A 20,365-nucleotide genomic window follows, 5' to 3' on the forward strand; every position below is an offset into this window, starting at 1 on the left:
TAGCCCAAAGGTCCTAGAATTAATAAACTCAAATGCTATGGAACAACTTGTTACCACTCCTACAAGAGGGGAAAACATACTGGACCTGATCATCACCAACATGGGGACTCTATGCTCCAGACCAGAAGTGTATCCCTCATTGGTAAGATCAGACCATAAACTAATCTCACTGGATTTTCACATCCCGACTCCACACCCTGCCCTGAAAACCACAGTGAAAAACTTCTCTAATGCAAATTTCACACTCCTCAAAACCAAGGTGGAATCCTTCAAAGCCCCCGGGCCTGTGGAAAATACGGCCCAGACCGCAGAATCCTTTATAAATGCATTCTATGAACACCTTCAGGAATGCATGGATCATGGAATCCCAAATAAAACCAAGTCCCAATCCTCCAAAGGCAGACGTCCTGTCTGGTGAAACCCAGCCATAAACAAACTATACAATAGAAGGAGGAAGCTACTACATGATAGAGCAAAATCCCAAAAAGGGAAGGCATCTCTGATCAGTATTAGCAAAAAACTACGGGCACTCATAAAATCGTCTAAGGCCAGCTTCGAGAGGAAAATTGCACAGGACACTAAGGATAATCACAAGGCTTTCTTTAGTTATGTTAGGAACCTGGGTGGGAATTCCCAGATATGCTCAGAATTAGTCCAAAATGACAAAAAATACACCGAACCCACAGACATTGCCAACATCCTAGCTGACAGGTTCAGCACAAACTTCTCCCCCCCCCCACCAAAAGGGCAAATATCTATCCCAGCAGAGTGCTGCCCCCTTGACATCTCAGATGCTCAAGTAAGAGCTGCCATCTCCAAATCAAAAAACACAGCATCAATGGGAGCAGCCGTTGTCCTGGGCAACGTCCTACATGAACTCCAAGAAGAGCTAAATCCAAACATAAAACTACTGTTCAATCTCAGCCTTACTACAGGATATGTACCCAAAGAGTGGCATACAGCAACAGTGGTCCCTCTTCACAAAGGTGGTGCCTCAACGGATCCTGGACACTATCGCCCCATAAGCCTGACTAGCTTGGTCTGCAAAGCTATGGAAAGGATCATCATGGTCCTCATAAATAAAGAAATTGGGGACCTACAGAAACTGGATCCTACCCAGTTTGGCTTTGTTAAGGGCAGATCCTGCCTCTTAAACCTGGTTGATTTCTTTGAAACAGTCGCTAAGGCCATTGACGAGGGGAAGGTTGTCCACACAGCCTACCTTGACCTCGCAAAAGCCTTCGATACAATACCCAACTTGGCCATTATAGATAAGTTCACCAGCTTAAATATAAACCCCTATGTCACTAGATGGGTTGCAAACTGGCTCAAGGACAGAACCCACATGGTTAGAATTGCTGAAGCCATGTCAGACTCCAAACCAATTACAAGTGGCGTCCCACAAGGCTCAGTCCTGGGACCTCTCTTGTTCGGTATATATTTCTCGGAGGTACAGGCCAACACGGAAGGACTGTGGCTGACCAAATTTGCAGATGACTGCAAACTGGGCACCATAATCGACACTCCAGCCGACACAAGCATCCTCCAAAAGGGCCTCATAGAAACAGACAACTGGTGCCAGAGCCATGGCCTCAAGCTAAACACCAAAAAGTGTATAGTCATCCCCTTTGGCAAAAACAAAGTGCCCACAAATTACCACATAGGTGGTAATCCATTAAGTACAGAAGAAGTAATTAGGGCCCTGGGGACCCAAGTTGATAGCAATCGTTCATTTGACAACCACGTGGCCAAAGTGGTTAGAAAAACATTTTATATAGCCCACCTAATCATGAAGGGATTCACATCTAGATCAGGGGAGGTCATCGTGCCTCTTTACACATCCCTCATCAGGCCCATAATTGAGTACAATGCCCCTTTTGGGATGTACCTTACCAGACACCTGCAGCAATTGAAAAGACCCCAGAAGTACCTCACCAAGAGGATCAAAGGGCTCAAACATATGCCATATGCTGCCCGGTTAAAGAAACTCCAGCTCTGCTCAGTGGCATACCGCCTGCTCAGAGGCGATCTGTGCCTGACGTATAAAGCCATGTCCAACCCGGAATTAATGGACATGCTGCACCTTAGAAAATCCAAATCCCATCGAGCTATGCTCTCAAGAGACTTGAACCTCAGCACTGAAATAAATAGGACATGCTAGAGGGACAGATTCATAACCCAGAGGCTCCCTTCACTCTGGAATAACATCCCAGTCCAGGTTAGGCAGAGTCCCTCATTGACTATCTTCAAGAGGAATCTTGATGAGTGGATGAGAGATTGTAGGTTTACCCCGGGTATCACTTCTGTGTCACTGTTAGACAGAGGCACAGTATACTAACCTTGAAAAAGGGCATAGCAAAATTATTTTAAAATGGGTGGTGAAAGCCAAACACACTCTGGCTAGGCTTATAAATGCCCTAGGGCAGATAGCCTAGTATGAACCTATGAACCTATAAACATTGGTATAGTTTATAAGGCAAGAAATTATATGGGTTTTGAAGTTATATGAAGCCCTTCTAATAGATATATAATGAACTGACTGGGCAAGAGTGGTCTTATATGAGCTATCCTGGGTCAGCACATGTACATACCCAAGACTTGGTGAGATAAGATTTTAAATGTGTTTTGAAACTGCCTTTGTCTGTCTGAGTCCTAACTTCAAGTGGAAGGGAGTTCCACATTTTGTGATAGTACAAGAGTACAGGGAATCACCGGGGTTATATCTACTTTTGGATACTTCTACCAGTCCTTTATTGGTAGACCTTAGCTGACAGCTGTTGGTGTAATGGTTGATTAGACTATAAAGGGATGGGGTTTTGTTGGAGTAATAAAAAATGTGGTGAGCTATGGTGAGTTGGTTTAGGGTAAATACGTTAGGAAATTCCATCCAAGACAACTTGTGGAGGGCTACACAATGGTGAGATCTGTAGGAAGAGTTAGTAGTGAATTTAGCTATGTTATTATAACATGTGGATAGTTTATTTAGAGCGCCTTTATTTGTTAGCTGGGATGGGAGAAGCATAAAGTAATGGGGAGAGTAAGGGATATACACAGATCACGATTATTGGTATGATACAATAGTAGAAAACATTAATACTATATGCAGAGTCTTACAGATACAACACTTTACACACAATTCCTTTACAGAGATTTTTGATAAAACCAGAGGTTCAAGGAATAGAATTGAACATCATTTGTTAAAAAGAGTGCAAGGAAGAAGTCCTGTTAGAGTTATCAGGAGAGGACAACAGCTTACAGAGTTGGAGATTAAGCATGTACGTAGTTTTGATGGGAGATAAGGTAGGGGAAATAGAAATATGGGAGAGATAGGTCAATAATAAGCAGAAGAGAAGATAAAGTTAGTGAGGAGGCTGGGTAATGATTATAGTGAAGTAAAATACAGGGAGAGCTGGGCTAAAAAGAAGCAGATAATATGATATGGTAAGAGGAAATACAAAAGCTTAGTAAGAGGAGAGTGAGAGTTGAATTCTGGAACGGTGTAGAGAGTTCATGTAGGATATTTACAATGACATGTCTAGGTAGTAATAAGGTAATATTTTAAAGCTTTTTTGAAGCCATGCTTCTGGGTTATTTATTTTAAGAGCATTGGAAGTTTATTCCATGAGAAGGCAGGCAAATACAGCTTTTGTCCAAAAGAGGACTTGGGTTTATAGGTTTCTAGGAGATGTTGATCAAAGCTCCATAGTCTTCGAGGAGAGATGTAGAGAGAGATTAAAGTGGAGATGTTTGGGCAGGAGGAGGGTTTATGCACGATGGAATGAATGAAGGTAAGTTGTGAAAGTTGGAGATGGTGAGAAAATTCTAACCAGTTTAAAGACTTAACAGCAAGACAGTGATGTGACCTTGGTGGGTTATTGGATAGGAATCTAGCTACTTTATTGTGGGTGTTTTCAAGTTTTGATAGGAGATTAGATTGGAAATTAGTTAGGATTTGAGAACTATAGAAAAGATTAGGAGGGAGGTAAGCATGGGGAAGTGTCTGGCATGGCTCAGTAGTTAGGAACTTTGTATTTCTGTACAACAGACGCAATTTTTGATGAGTTCTGTTAATACAGTGGAATATATGTAGGTCAAACTTCAGATGGTCATCTATAATGGCACTGAGAAGCTTAGTATGGGTTTCATTCTTAATGACTGTGTTGTTTAGGGATATAATATTGAATGTGGATTTGTGCTGAGGCAGTGACTTGGGGAGGAAAGGTAGTTTAGTCTTTTTGGAGTTGAGTAAGAATTAGTTATTTGAGAACCATGTTTCAATACGTTTAAAGGACTTTTGTGTAAGGATATGTAGGTCAGGGACGGTATCGGAGGTGCTGATGACTGTGGAGTCATCTGCATGCTGCATTAGGGATAAATCTGGGTAGGAAGTGTAGAGGTGATTTATATGAACATATTGAAAAGTAAGGGAGCAAGTATTAACCTTGAGGAACTCCCATCTTAATGGGGAGGAAGTGGGAGAGGGAGGAGAACCATTTAACAACTTGTTGTCTGTTGGAAAGGTAGCTTTGAAACCAGAAAATAGTTGGAGAAGAAAGACTGAGTTTGGAGAGTTTAGAAAGGAGAATAGAGTGAGAGACAGTATCAAAAGCTTTAGAGAGATCAATAAAGAGGCAGGAGACTAGCTTGTTATTGTCTCTGGCTTAAGAGATAGAGTTTATGAAGGAAATGAGGGCTGTTGTGGTACTATGGTGTGGCCAAAAACCATGTTGTGTAGGTGAGAGTAGATTTCAGTAAAGAAGATGGTCAAGGATTTGTTTATGTACACATTTCTCAAGAATTATTGATAGAGGAGACAGTATTGCTATAGGCCAGTAATTGGCTCGGTCAGTAGAGTTTCAGCTTTTGTGAAGGGGTAAAATATAGAATTATCTTTAGAGTGAGGGAATTGTATATTCCTTTATCGAATGGTTTATGAGAATAGAAATGTGATAAACAACAAAGTCTGCTGCAGCTTTAAGGTACAGTGGAGGTAGGTTGTGAATGCAGAGCAAGGGTTTAGTTTGAGGTGAAGATTTTTTAATGTAGTTTGTAGGAACTGGTTTTAGTGAGAAAGAGTCATTGAGCTGTGAAGAAATGAGAGTATTACAGGGATCAATAGTGTTGGAGGTTTGGATAAGTTTACTAATTGGCTCAATGAAGTAAGAGTTAAAGATGGATATAGTCTCTTGAGGGAAATTATTAGGACATGGTTGGGAGTAGAGGGGTTTCCGGAGTGCAGGATTTGGTTGACACTATCTCAGAGTTGTTTTGGATTCATATTTTGAGTGGTTTGTGATATCTGATAAAAGTTTTTCTTATCAATGTTAAGATGATTTTAGTGAGGTTATGTAGTTCCTTATATGTTTGGTAGTTAGTGGGCAATTTGGTCCTTGTCCTGAGATTCCAGGCATTATCTCTTTTATTTATTAAGGAGAGTGTAGCTTGGGTGAACCAAGGAGAGCATCTCAATTTGACCATTTCAGTCTGAAGGGGGATAAGGGAGTTGAGAGAATTAATAAATATGGTATTAAATCATTGGACAGCATCATCTAGAGATAGATTAATGAGAAAGGACAAGTTAACAGAAGAAAGAATGTTGTTAAATGAGTCAGGATGAAAGCTGGAAAGTTTTCAGTATTTAATAAGTTTATATGGTCTGGGAAGATGAGGAGTAAATCTTTGGACAGAGATGGGGCAGTGATCATTGTACTGAGTGATTCTGTACTGAATTAATGGCTTTCTTGGTGAAATGGTTACCAAAACATTAGACAGTAAAATGGAAATTATTCTTTACCATAAACCATTTTCAAGACATTCTTTTTACAACCATTCACTTTTCACATGCTTCTATATGATAAATAATATCTCACATTTTCAGATTTGACATTTAAAACATATCTGCCCTCAAGTCCACGACTGTTATCAAGTTTTTGATGATTTTTTTTAGCTCTGTTAACAGAGATTGTGATAAGGTTGTTGTACAATCATCTGCCGACCACCATATTAGGTCTGGCCCTGTAGTGGGGGTAGTATCAACTTTTACTATATTAAAGATTTGTATTTCAGCACCCAACCTACAACTCCTCCAACAAAAAGCTCAAGAAGCCTTCACGGAAATAGAAAATTGGCTACATACTGCCCAATTAATACTAAACCCAAAGAAACACAACTTATGGTGCTCCTCCCAACAAAGTCTAGTGACCTTACCTTCTCTGTAGTCTCACCCAACAAGACCCTAATGTCCCCAGTCCCAGAGGCCAAATTACTAGGACTTGCAATTGACCAGCAATTAAAATTAAACAAACACATATCTCTAGCGTCAAAGTCCACAAAAAATAGGGATCCTCTATTGCAGAAAAAGGTACCTAACCTCTAAGTCTAGGATTGCCAAAGCCAAAACCCATCTCTTATCTACATTACTCTATGTATTCCCAGAGCTAACAAACCCAAATCAAACAGACCTGAGCAATCTTTCTACTTGTTACAACAAAATTGTCAGATTTGCAGCCAATGCAAAATCCCCATCCCACCACTGCCAGTCCCTACATACTTTACACTGGCTAGAATTTCCCATCTTATTACAATAACACAAACTCAGTCTAGCTCACTAGATCCTATACTATCCTGAGAAAAACCCTGCCTTGACTGGTCTTCTAAATGTTTACAACTCGAATAGACAATTACGATCCAGTAACAAAGCTCTGATCACAAATATCCCATGTAAAAACAGCTCTGGGGAATGCCTCTTCCCCAGCGAGGTTGCAAAGACATGTAATACCCTGCCTCCCAACCTCAACTTTCAAAACCTCCTTAAATCATATCTCTTTTTCAAGCCTTTATGCAGCTGCAATGCACCCCCTGAAGCCTGAACCCAACACAGGAATCTACCATTTATATTGTGTTCTACAGTTGCCTTGTGCATATATTGTATATGTTGTAAATATTTTCTGCTATGAAAATGCCTTTCACATATATTGCACCTATGCTATTCGATTAAACTGTTGCACTCATAAATTGTACTTCAACTTTGTATTTTTAAACTTCCTAACTATCGTGCAGCATGCTTCCTAACTGTCTTTTCCATACTATCTAACCTACTACTGATACCATGTACAACTCGCTTAGTCTCTTACTGTATGGAGATTTTCTCCCCAGGACGCCACTAAAAATGAACACTAGCAGTCCAGCCGGACTATCCTGGTAAACAAATGTTAAATAAATAATAAATAAATTTCAAAAATACATTTTACCTGAATTTTATTACATCTTACAGTAGTAACCCTTTCAAAATCAGGCAAGATATTACTAGATTTGCTTGAAGACAGAAATGTAAGATATTTTTAAGACACCAGTCACTTTACCTATATAAGGAAAAAGATATTTAGCCAAACATTTGGGCAATCACAAAAAAAGAAAACAAAAATAGATTGAGATTCCTGCATAACATCTTTTTGATCCTAAACAACTTTTTGGATGTTCATAGGTAAGTGCTAGGCTAGGTGTCCTCCCAAGCCACTTTAAGAGCAGTTAATTTCCCAAAGGTGAAAATCAAACACTATACCTTTTGTCTGTAAGGTAAACATCATAACTATTATGCCAACTCCATTACCTGGGTTACATCTTGCCAAGGATATAACAGCCTATGAAAATTGCGCAGTATCATCATTATTGTAATACACTATTTTTCACTGCTGCTATTTCCATGGACTTTGAAATCAGGCAATTGATAATTTGTACTAGTGACTGAGTCATTGACATTGATCAAACGCACCTATGGTTTCTTTATGCAGGTAAGATTAGTATCAAAGAACATGCCAGTGTGACATTTGGTATCACTAAGACAGTAATGCACTCTTTATACATACAAAAATGTCCTCCTTATTCACCTTCTCATTTATTAGGACAGATGAATTTTGAAGATCTGGCCACAGGGAAATTGGGCTGAGTGATTACTACAAGGAAGTGCATTGGTGGTTGTAAACAGTCAGGCATTGTATCTATCACCTCCCTAGTCTGAATGTTCATTTTTAGCTTCTGATATGTCCTTATTGGCATATAATGCATTTCCACTAGATGACATTGTGTTCTTATTTATGGGTTTCTTTATTTAACGACCTCTCAAAAAGATGTTTAACCTAGAGTACCATGATCACGTCTTATATTTTTGAAACACGGATTCAAAGAAATTCATTTTAAGATCAGAGCTGGGGAGATAAAGTTCTTGGAATCCATTTGAAGAACACGTGAAAACCCAAGGATTGTAATTGCATCTTTATAACAGAAAAGTTGGGTAGTACAATGGTTAGTGTTGCTGGCTCCCAGCAAAAGGTTTTCTTGTTCAATTCTTGGCTGGGGCGCCTTCTGTGTGAAGTCTTCATGCCCACCCTGTATTCATATTGGTTTCATCCCACATTCCAAAGACATTCATCTGGAGTATTTCTCCCTGGGCCTCTGCTGAAAATAAGCTGTGTCCCAGTTGGACTTTGCCAATAAACAAATGTTAAACAATAAAATAAATAAATTTATGTGCAAATGAGGTGAATGTATATTAATCCCAAGACTGAAGTATGTCAAAATAGCCTCCCTACTTTGTGGTGCATAGATCTTGGGGTAAGTATATACTATACAAGAGCAGAGATGTGAGGACTTGGCATTACTTGTAAGAGGGTTCAGTGGTGCTCTCCTTCTTGAAAAAGACATTTAATTGCGTAACAGCTGGTTTCACAATTCAGTGTTTTTATCATGATCTCAGTTAAATTCTTGAAGTGATGAGACTTGCAGTATCAAGTCCAAAATTTCTGATGTAGAACCAACAAGCCGAAGGTCTGATCATCTGTCTTTGGATTAAATGCAGACTTCTAAAAGTGTTAACAGATAAAATAATGTGGCATTGCAAATTAACAGCTTTAAAACCTGTAGCATACTTAACATAAGACACTCTGATCTGCCACACACTTGTTTTAGATGTTGTATATTATGGCAGCAAGAAGTGTGTTACATCTTCTAAAGCTGTCAGCAAGTTTGTTTTTCTGCAGTCCTGTAATGAGTGCTCAGTGTGGGTAAGAGTTTAAGCACCTTGCTGTTATAAACTTGTAGTTCATGGTGTGCCAAGATTAGGCTCCAGTAGCTGAAACAAATATATATATTAAGATTTTCGCCTAGCATGATAATCATAACTGTGCTTAGGGGTGCTTAGAAATATTTGTTAAGCACATCTGAGCACTGCTACATGTCCAATGCCAGCATTAAAGTTACAAATCTCAGGGCTGACTACAGGCTATTAGTTTACAATAATGTAAGAAACAAAGTTCAAATTCACTGTCTGCCATCCAAAAGTCGACAGCCTTCTGATAACTTTCCAAACTCTCAAAATTCCTAATGTTGAATGGAAGCATATTTCAATTCAGCCTTAATACTAAAAAGAAGGCTAAGGTGGCAGACCTAAACTGAGGCAAATTAACAAAAAGAGTTTTATTCCTAGCCCTAAAATTGTGTTGAAAAAATACATTCCTACAGTGTATGCCAATTTTTCATTTTTAAAACATCTTTACATTGTTACCACCCAGCAATCTGTAACCTATAGGAAACAACAAAAGTTGGTTAGGTGTATCCCTATATTCATAGTGCCTCATCTTACTAAATAGCCTGCTATAAGTGTGCAGTATACACTCCAGTTTCCTATTATGGGAAGAATTTTTCATACAAAATGAATTGCAATATTCTAAAATAGGTATTACTGATACCTTGATTAATGGGCTTAGTGTGTCATGATCCCTTCTAGTAAAGCATCGTAGCTTCCCATAGCAATTTCTCAATAAAACCTTTACATGTTCATCAAATTGTAATTCTTTATCTACTAATACACTAAATTTCTACCACAGTTTACAACTGGACAAAACTGAGATATCAATAACGTAAGGGTAAGCATTATTTTTTTATACCAAGATACAATACAAACCATTTGTTGATATTAAGCATCATATCAAATTTAGAGGACCAACAAGAATCTTATGCTATGGATGCTGCCATTTGGCAAAACACAGCGGTAGAAGGTATAACAGCAGAAACTATTAGAACTTTACTGTGCTATATATATATATATATATATATATATATATATATATATATATATATATATATATATATATATATATATATAATATGGCAGAGTGAAGTGTCTAGCATCCTTTAAAGCTCGTTGCTTCTCACAGGGGCACTTCATTTTTGTTTACTACTTCTTTAACAGTGCCAAATTGTTTTGCTGCTTTTTAAATGCTTTGAAAGTCGATTCAAAAAATCCCTGCTGCTACACTTTTTTATGTAACTTGTAGTACATGAAACTGAAACAGCACCATGCTCTACAAACCATTATGATTGATCATTGATCATAAACATCTCTGTTCTCTACATGGGTGTAATGTTCACCTCTTAAGATCTGTTCTTGAGTTGAATTTCTTGGTAGCCATTCCTCAAACATATAATATGTTTGTTACAATCCAAGACCTGCTCCTAACCTTATATTTTATAGCAAGGTGGTATTTTTTCAGAATTACAGTGTATAATTAGAACTGTATGTATCACATATAATTTATTGAATTCAAGTTTTCACAGTATATCTGCATTATGATAGTTGTTTACATCCCAAAGGTGACATCTCCTATTTTATGTGGTTTCTTTCACCTTTATTTGGGTGTTAACGTATTAATGATTTGCATTTTTTCCTTTGTCATTATCTATTGTGATAATTTTATTGTTGATAATATATATTTCTGCTGTTTCAATAATTGCATTGAGTTATCGACATTATTCCTCAGGTTATTGATTGTGAATGCTTATTTTTAACCACGGAAAGCACTGTAATGAGAAAAGCGGTGCACCGGACAGCTCAGGAACAAATTTAAGGTTTATTAACATAAAACGTAACGAGTATAACAAACACGTTTTTCATCTAAAATTCAGACTTCATCAGACAATTAATCACAATTCAACTCGTAATTTATATAAAGTGAGAGGAGACAATTAATTCAAACCACCCAATAGGGAAACTTGCTCATGAATATTAAAAACATACATTTTTAACACCATTTATCTCAAAGAAAACAGTAAATATATAATAATATTACTTGTTTGAGGAATGTGCATAATTCTGAATCAACTAATGTAAATATAATTATAAATATATATATATATATATATATAAATAAATGGATTGATTGATTCCTATATAATCTCTTAAAAACTAGAAACTAAAAAACAGAAATAAACATAGCAACGTTTTTCAAGCAGTTAATACAACAGCACCCTCTAGAGGTCTACAGGAAAATAACTCCAAAATTAACAAAAATAAAATTAAATTCAGTTTAGTTGCTATGTTTATTTCTGTTTTTTAGTTTCTAGTTTTTAAGAGATTATATAGGAATCAATCAATCCATTTATTTATATATATATATTTATAATTATATTTACATTAGTTGATTCAGAATTGTGCACATTCCTCAAACAAGTAATATTATTATATATTTACTGTTTTCTTTGAGAGAAATGGTGTTAAAAATGTATGTTTTTAATATTCATGAGCAAGTTTCCCTATTGGGTGGTTTGAATTAATTGTCTCTTCTCACTTTATATAAATTACGTGTTGAATTGTGATTAATTGTCTGATGAAGTCTGAATTTTAGATGAAAAACGTGTTTGTTATACTCGTTACGTTTTATGTTAATAAACCTTGAATTTGTTCCTGAGCTGTCCGGTGCACCGCTTTTCTCATTACAGTGCTTTCCGTGGTTATTAGTGTTTAGTGCACTGTTTGTTCCTTTGACTGTTTATTAATGCTTATTTTTAACTGGTAACAAGACTTCTGTAGACTAAAAAGTCCACAGAAGCCTTACATCCTTAGATATGGCTATTCATTCTGTATGTAAATTCCAAAAAAATAAAAAAACATATTAAAGGTGATCAAGACATATTACAAATGGCATTGATAACCTTACATTCTATAGCAAAATTCAACAGAAACATGGTGAAGTTTTCTTAACTTGTCATTCATCACTATCCCATCTTGGGCTCACAAGACATCTTTCAGGAAATTCAACAAGAAGGTGGTGAAGGGATGTGGAAATAACTGCAATTAAATGACCTCTGCAGCCTTCAACAATGTTGACGTCTGATCTTACAATGACATATTCTGATCCTCCCTAAAACAATGGCTTAATAGTGGGCACCAACCTGGTCAGCCTTGGTGTGATTCCATTTAAAAAAAAAAGCTCCTGCAAAAATCACTGGTTGTGTCAGCTGTGCTATTGCATATATAAGCAACCTCTGACTGTAAGAGATGCCTTGGCAGTTGTTTAGAGTTGCAAATACTTTCATTTTTCTTGTATGGTCATACGTTAACCTCGCAGTAGATTAAACACACCCTGAGTTATTTTGAATAATCATTGGTCTATAGCATGCAACATGAAAGAAATATGAGAACTATTCCTTTATCTCTATATTTTCATCATTCAGCTCCAAAAGGGGAAGAACAGTCACATAATTAAAAGCAACCCTGTGCTGACATCGTCTTGACAGTCCTTTAAGTAGCTGTGGACTACAGGAACTTATTACCACAGTTTAATTTTGTAATAGCACTGACCCTGCAGGTCATACAGAAAGAAGCTGCATATGAACCTCTGCTATATGCAGCTTGCATGCTTTTATCTGACACTGCAAGGGAGCATTATGGATTCAACTCCTTGTTTCACTGTCTTTGGGAATTACTCAGCATGATAGAAATAACTGACCTGACTGTACTTCCAAAAGGCAGCATTATTCTTCTTGATCAGTGATTTGGTATTCTTTTATTGCTGGGGTATGAGGCACACAATTAAAACAAGAAGGCTGTCATGGTATTTTCAAAACCAGGGTGACCAACCAGGACAGGTGTGGTTCAGAGCTATGGATCAAGTCAAAATGCTTCTTCAGTATTGTCTAACTTGTCAGACTAGTACTATTAAACCACTTATAATGTCTACCCCCTTTGAAACACCACAGTCTCAAGTCAGTGATAATTTATGTGACCCACTTTCAAATGGTGAATGCATTCCTATTCATGTTGTCGATTATACCATTTATCAGTAATGTAAACTGTCAATTCTACCTCTTCTGTCCATCTTAAACAAAATGTTCTCCTTGTCTGACAACCCATGAGTGTTGCAGATTGATAACTTTTCCATATTTCAGTGTTAAGCAAGTCCAGGTGTTTGCACTGCATTTTGGTTTCAAATAAAATAAACTCATTCCATTATTTCACTTCCCTAGTTCCACTGCAGAACATTAGATGGAGTCATTGTATCAAGTGATTTATTAGCAGCAGTTTGTGAATGCCTTCCAATACTGTACGACTCAATACTGCACAAAAGGAGACTGTTAGCAGAGCAGCTGCACACTCCGTTTTCAGATCTGCATCCTTAGACTCTTCATCTAGTTCTCTTCTTCATCTCACAAAGACATAAATACCGTTGAGTGGATTGTTAAGTTCACACAAGGAAAATGTATACTGAAGGACACAAAGAAGTTGCCACATATTCTGATGACAAGCGGTTACTCTGTACATATCAAACAACATGAGAATAATATTTACACTGAGCTTAGATAGAGGTATGATGCATGGACTCACTATTCAACAAACCAGTCTTCTGAGCTTAGTCAAACAACCTTGAAATCACAACTTTTTATGAAATAGGGGCTGTGGAGCAAGCCAGCTAAACCTTCTGAACCACACAAACTAATATACTTAAATAATTTGAGATAGCAGAACCTCCACAATTCAAAAACTAATTTTGATCCATTGTCTGTATCCATTGTCTGTGTAAAAAAAAATGACTATAGAGTTTTCCTGGTAAAACATTTAACTGCAGTCCGGCTCTTTAGTACAGGGGAATAAAGTTCTGATTATGACTCATATGGTCTGATATTGATTAGCAACTTGGGAAACTGGAATATCAAATAATGGTACATTAGAGATGTGTTCCTTACTTTGGCATTCTCATCTGGTAGGTATAATCTGGTGTTCCAGGGGGGGGTTGCACAGGCCAGCCTGCTTGAGAATATTCTATGGGTGGTGTGGCGACCCAAGCATGTAATTGTACCGTCCTCAGCGGGAACATAAGTGGTCCCTCTACTGCAATGTGGAAGCCCACATTGCTGCCAAGGGGCTGAGATAGGGCTACCAGAATTGGGCATTATCTCACAGTGAACAAATGGATGGGGAATGCCTGTTGCCCCATGCAGACTGAATGGACCAACAGATTGAGAGGAAATAATGGCCAACAGGCAGCAGGGTACAAACAATTATTTAAAAAAAAATGATTCCAGGCAACAGTACAGGATTCTCTTTCTCTTTTTGAGTTGCCGAGTCCAGCCTTTATTAACCTTCTCTTTATTCAGAATGTACATGCAAAGGTGAACACAGCTTTAGGTTCATAGGTTCGTACTAGGCTATCTGCCCTAGGGCATTTATAAGCCTAGCCAGAGTGTGTGTGGCTTTCACCACCCCTTAGGATGAGAATACTACGCCCATTTAGGGTTTAGTTTACTGTGCCTCTGTCTAGTAGTGACACAGAGATGACCCCTGGGGTAAACCTACGATCTCACATCCACTCGTCAAGATTTCTCTTGAATAGAGTTAGTGAGGGGCTCTGCCTAACATGGATTGGGATTCTGTTCCAGAGTGTAGGGAGCCTCTGGGTTATGAATCTGTCCCTCCAGCACGTCCTATTTATTTCTGTGTTGAGGTTTAAGTCTCTTGCTCTTGTGGCTCTGATGGATTTGGATTTTCTGAGGTGGAGCATGTCCATTAATTCCGGATTGGACATGGCCTTGTACGTCAGGCACAGATCACCTTTGAGTAGGCGGTATGCGACTGAATAGAGCTGGAGTTTTTTCAGTCGGGCAGCATATGACATATGTTTAAGACCCTTTATCCTCTTGGTGAGGAACTTTTGGGGTCTTTCCAACTACTGCAGGTGTCGGGTAAGATACATCCCAAATGGGGCATTGTACTCAATCATTGGCCTGATAAGAGAAGAGTACAGGGGCACAATGACCTCTCTTGATCTAGATGTGAATCCCTTCATGATAAGGTGGGCAATATAGAAGGTCTTCCTAACCACTTTGGCAATGTGAGTGTCAAATGAGTGGTTACTGTCAACCTGGGTCCCTAGGTCCCTGATTACCTCTTCCATACTTAATGGATTACCACCTATGTGGTAATTTGTGGGTACCTTGTTTTTCCCAAAGGGTATGACTATACATTTTTTGGCGTTCAGCTTAAGGCCATGGCTCTGGCACCAATTATCCATTTCTATGAGGCCTCTCTGAAGGATGTTTGTGTCCGGTGGAGTATCAATTATGGTGCCCAGTTTGCAGTCATCTGCGAACTTTGTCAGCCACAATCCTCCTATGTTTGCCTGTACCTCGGAAAAATAAATGCCGAACAAGAGGGGTCCCAGGACTGAGCCCTGTGGGACACCGCTTGTGACCGGCTTAGAGTCTGACATAGCTCCAGCAACTCTGACCCTGTGGGTTCTGTCCTTGAGCCAGTTTGCAACCCATCTTGTGACATATGGGTTTACATTTAAGCTGGTGAGTTTGTCTATGATGCCCAAGTGGGGTATTGTGTCAAAGGCTTTGCAAGGTCAAGGTAGGCTGTGTGAACTGCCTTACCCTCATCAATGGCCTTAGTGACTGTTTCAAAAAGTCGACCAAGTTCAAAAGGCAGGATCTGCCCTTGACAAAGCCAAATTGGGTAGGATCCAATGTCTGTAGGTCCCCAATGTCTTTGTTTATGAGTTCCATAATGATCCTCTCCATAGCTTTGCAGACCAGGCTTGTCAAGCTTATGGGGCAGTAATTTCCAGGGTCCGTAGAAGCACCGCCTTTGTGAAGTGGGACCACTGTTGCCGTACGCCACTCTTTGGGTACGTATCCTGTAGTAAGGCTAAGATTAAACAGCAGCCTTATGTGTGGGTTTAGTTCCTCTTGGAGTTCATGTAGCACACAGCCCGGGACACCGTCCGTTCCCATTTATGCTGTGTTTTTAGCTTTAGAGAGGGCGGCTCTCACCTGGGCATCTGAGAAGTTAGGGAGGCTACACTCTGCTGGGATAGTTATTTCTCCTTTTGGGGGGCAGGGGGAGGAGAAATTTGCACTGAACCTGTCTGCCAGAATGTTGGCAATGTCAGTGGGTTCAGTGTATTTTGTGTCATTTTGGACTAACTCTGAGCATATCTGGGAGTTTCCACCCAGGTTTCTAACATAGCTAAAGAAGGCCTTGTGATTGTCTTTTGTATCTTTTGCGATTTTTCTCTCAAAGTTGGCCTTGGATGATTTTATGAGTGATCGTAGTTTTTTGCTAGTACTGATCAGAGATGCCTTCCCTTTTAGGGATTTTGCTCTGTCATGTAGTAGCTTCCTCCTCCTGTTGTAAAGTTTGTTTATGGCTGGGGTCCACCAGACCGGGTGCCTGCCTTTGGGGGAATGGGTCTTGGTTTTATTTGGGATTGCATGATCCATGCATTCTCGAAGGTGTCCGTAGAAGGCATTTGTAAAGGATTCCGCAGTGTGGGTTGTGGTTTCCTCTGGCCCAGGGGCCTTGAAGGATACCACTTCAGTCTTAAGAAGTGTGAAGTTGACTTTTGAGAAGTTCTTCACTGTGGTCTTTTGTGCAGGGGGTGGGGGCGGGATGCGGATTTCCAGTGAGATTAATTTATGGTCTGATCTTACCAATGAGGAGTATACTTCCGGTGTGGAGCATTTTGTCCCCATGTTTGTGATGATCAGGTCTAGTATATTGTCTCCTCTTGTGGGAATGGTGACTAGTGGTTCCATCGCATTTGAGTTTATGAATTCTAGGAACCTTTGGGCTAGGGTGTTGGGGTTTGAGTAGTGTTCCCAGTCTATGTTTGGGTAGTTGAAGTCTCCCAGTATGATGGTATTTGGAGAGACATTCATACTCTCCAGTGTCTTCAGGAAGGCTGTGTGGGGTTCCTGAGTTTGAGAGGGTGGTCTGTAGCATGCTACAAACTGTAAGGCAGTTTTGCCTATGGTTAGTTGCACCTGGATGGTCTCCGATGCTTCGTGCGTTGCCACTAACCTGGAGGTGTGGGTATCTTTGATGAATATGGATACTCCCCCCTCCTTTTGTGGTTCGGTCCAAGTTTTGGGGCCGGAAAGCATGATATGAGGTAAAACCTGATAGTGCTGGGGTGCTCTCAGGAGCCTTGAACCAGGTTTCAGTCACTGCACAGACATCAATGTTCTCCATACTGAGGAGGGCTTCGAGAGCATGCATCTTGAGGTTTAGACTTCTGGCATTGAGCAGCATTACCCTTAGTTTTTTTCCACTTGTGTTTTCTAGGGAGGTAGGTTTGTCATTTGAGCCTTGCCTAAAAAAGGCACTATGGGGGTGGCAAAAGCCTTGGCCAATATCCAGAAGCCCAGGGGTGACAGGTGCAAGCCATCCCTTGTGAAGCAGCGTGGCTTGTCGAGCATGTCATCCCAAGCAGACAGACATTGGATCCCCTTAGAATGACACCAGTAATTAAGCCAATTGTTAAAACTGATCATTTTGTCTTTGTACTGTGGCATCATTCTTGGTGAGGGTAAGATGCTGCTCAGGGTCAGGGTCATACCGGCCTGGGCTACATAATCAGGGAGCTCCTCTATGTCTCTGTATGTTATGTAAGAAATAACAAAATCAATAAAACAGTAAACTGAATTGTGTGCACGTTTGCTTGAAACAAATGCACATCTGAGAAGTTGTCAAGGAAAAACTTGGTAAAGGCTGATCAAAACAGTCAAAATGTAAAACTTAAAGACCATTAGTAGATGGACCGGGAGAAGGAACTCAAGACTGACTCAAAGCAAAGATAGGTAAGCATGAGTCACTTAGTAGCATGTAATGTTGTACAAATACTGACATCCCATAGAAGGCTTTATAAAATCATGATCATGCAGTTACAGCTAGACTAAATATTCTGGTTTCTTCTTTTTAGCCATCTGGCTAGAATTACAGTTTTTTAGACTAAATATTTATTTATTCTTTTTTGACGGGATCTTCTCTTAATCTTCTGGTAGGTTCAGTGGGATCTGTTATATCTATTTAAGCTTCTACCATTTCAAGCAGATGGGACCCATGTTTAATGTCCATCTGAAGGATAAAATATGCACTTAATTTCTGGAAATATACTGATAGTAAAAGATGTCATGCCTGAGAAGCACATGTGACCATGGCAATGAGACTTCAGTCAATCATGAATATCATGTGACTTCACCACCATAATACTCCACTATGCAACCAGTGCAACATCTCATGTAGTCTATGGTATCAGTGGCTCAACAGTTGGAACACTCAGTTTGGGTAGCAGAAGAACAAAAGACTGGGTTCTATTCCCATATCAGGCACTTTAATTAATTTCCCATTACTGACACTGCTATGCAGCATAAGGGTAGTGCTGTACTCCTGAGTGCACTGTCCTTCAGATGAGGTATTAAACTGAGATCTCATCTACCTGAGTTACTGTTAGCTCAGGTGGGTATAAAAGATCCTATGGCACATATTGAAGAAAATGTTGGACAAGTGTCTGCCCAAATTTTTTGTAGTGAGCACATAATGTCACTCCTGAAAGAATGCTGGCCTTGTCAGTGAAGAGTAAATAAAAATAAAAATGAAAATAAAATAAATTTATATAATATGGCAATGGAGGATATAGTGTAGATTATCTATAAAACATTGTTGGTAGTGCATATTGATGAATAAGGACCTGTCTAAAACAAAACAGATGCACATTATAGAGCTTAAATTCTGTTTCATAGTCTCTCATTCAATTTCTGTGTGCATAAGTAAGCAAAATATGTACGTATGAGTATAATTATATATTTGTGAAACGCTCAGAAAGGTCATGACCATGTATCAGCTAGCTATAGTACAGAACTCCTCTATGACCCAGGAAAGCCACAATGTTTACCTATAGGAACTATAACCACTCAGCATTAAAATCAATACAAATTTCTAAGGTGATCTAAAATGTCCATCTATAAACTGGGAAACTTACACAACTACTACTGCACAAGCACAGAGATTCCTAGATTTTGCCAATACAAATGCCCTGAAACAGTTAGTCAGAGTAAATACTAGGGGGGTACAACAACTTGGATCTTGTTCTTACTAATATAAGGGCATCTTGCACCATCCCTTGCATATCTTTGTCATTTGTTAGGTCTACCCATAAAGACATCTCCTTTGAAATAAAACTAAAACCAGATATCCCTTTCACACAAGGTACATTTAGAAATTTTTCTAAGACAAACTACCCACTCCTAGGTGATACTGTAGCAAGTTTAAAATCCCCAACAAACCCAGGTTAACTCCACTGAATACATGGAACCATAGACCACCACATTATACCAGCATGTGAACACGTGCATAGCTGCAGCTGTACCCTGTAGGAACAAGTTCAGGGCAAACCTAAGAAACCAACATACATGATGGAACTATAATATCAACAAGCTTTACAATAAAAGGAAGAGAAGTTTGACCAAAACTAAGAAGAGTAATTCCAAGAATGATAGAGCCCTCATCACTGAAATAAACAAATAACTCATGAGCTTAATAAAATGTGCCAAAGCTAAGTTTGAGGTTAAAACAGATACCCAAACCAAAGAAAATCATAAGTTTTTTTAGTTATGTTCATAATCTCAAAAGTACAATGAAGCAATGAGTTTGAACTGATTGTGAACTTTGTTACCTACTCTCTGCCTGAAGATATAGCAAGCCTATTGGCTGATGAATTTAGTTCTAACTTTACTCCTTTCTCCTCTGTCTGTTCCTCATGATATATCTGAAACTGGCTCACCTCAAGCTATAATGCAAGACAAAGTCCTAAAAGCGTGATCAAAAGTGAAAAATACTACATCAATGGGTCCTGACAATATCCTTGGATGCATCTTAAATAGCAAAAAGCATAATTTAGCCCCACCTCTAACAACATTGTTTAGCCTTAGCATCCCTACAGATTTTGTACCTAGTGAATGGATAACATCTACAGTCCTCCCCTGTATAACGGAAGACCTTCCACAGACCCAGATAATTACAGATCCATAAGTTTGACAAGTCTCATATGCAACACTATGGAAAGATTTATCATGGAACTAATCAATAAGAGCATATGCAGCCTCCGAACACTAGACCAGTCTCACCTTGGGTTTGTCAGGGGCATGTCATGATTAGTCATTCTGGGAGACCTGAGAGACTTGTCACCAAAGCAACGATAGAGGTAAAACACATCACATACCTCTACCTCTACCTAGTCATTTTTTTTTTTTT

Source organism: Protopterus annectens, chromosome 3.part0, assembly GCF_019279795.1.
Source record: "Protopterus annectens isolate FY-2018-M chromosome 3.part0, PAN1.0, whole genome shotgun sequence".
Lineage (NCBI taxonomy): Eukaryota > Metazoa > Chordata > Ceratodontiformes > Protopteridae > Protopterus > Protopterus annectens.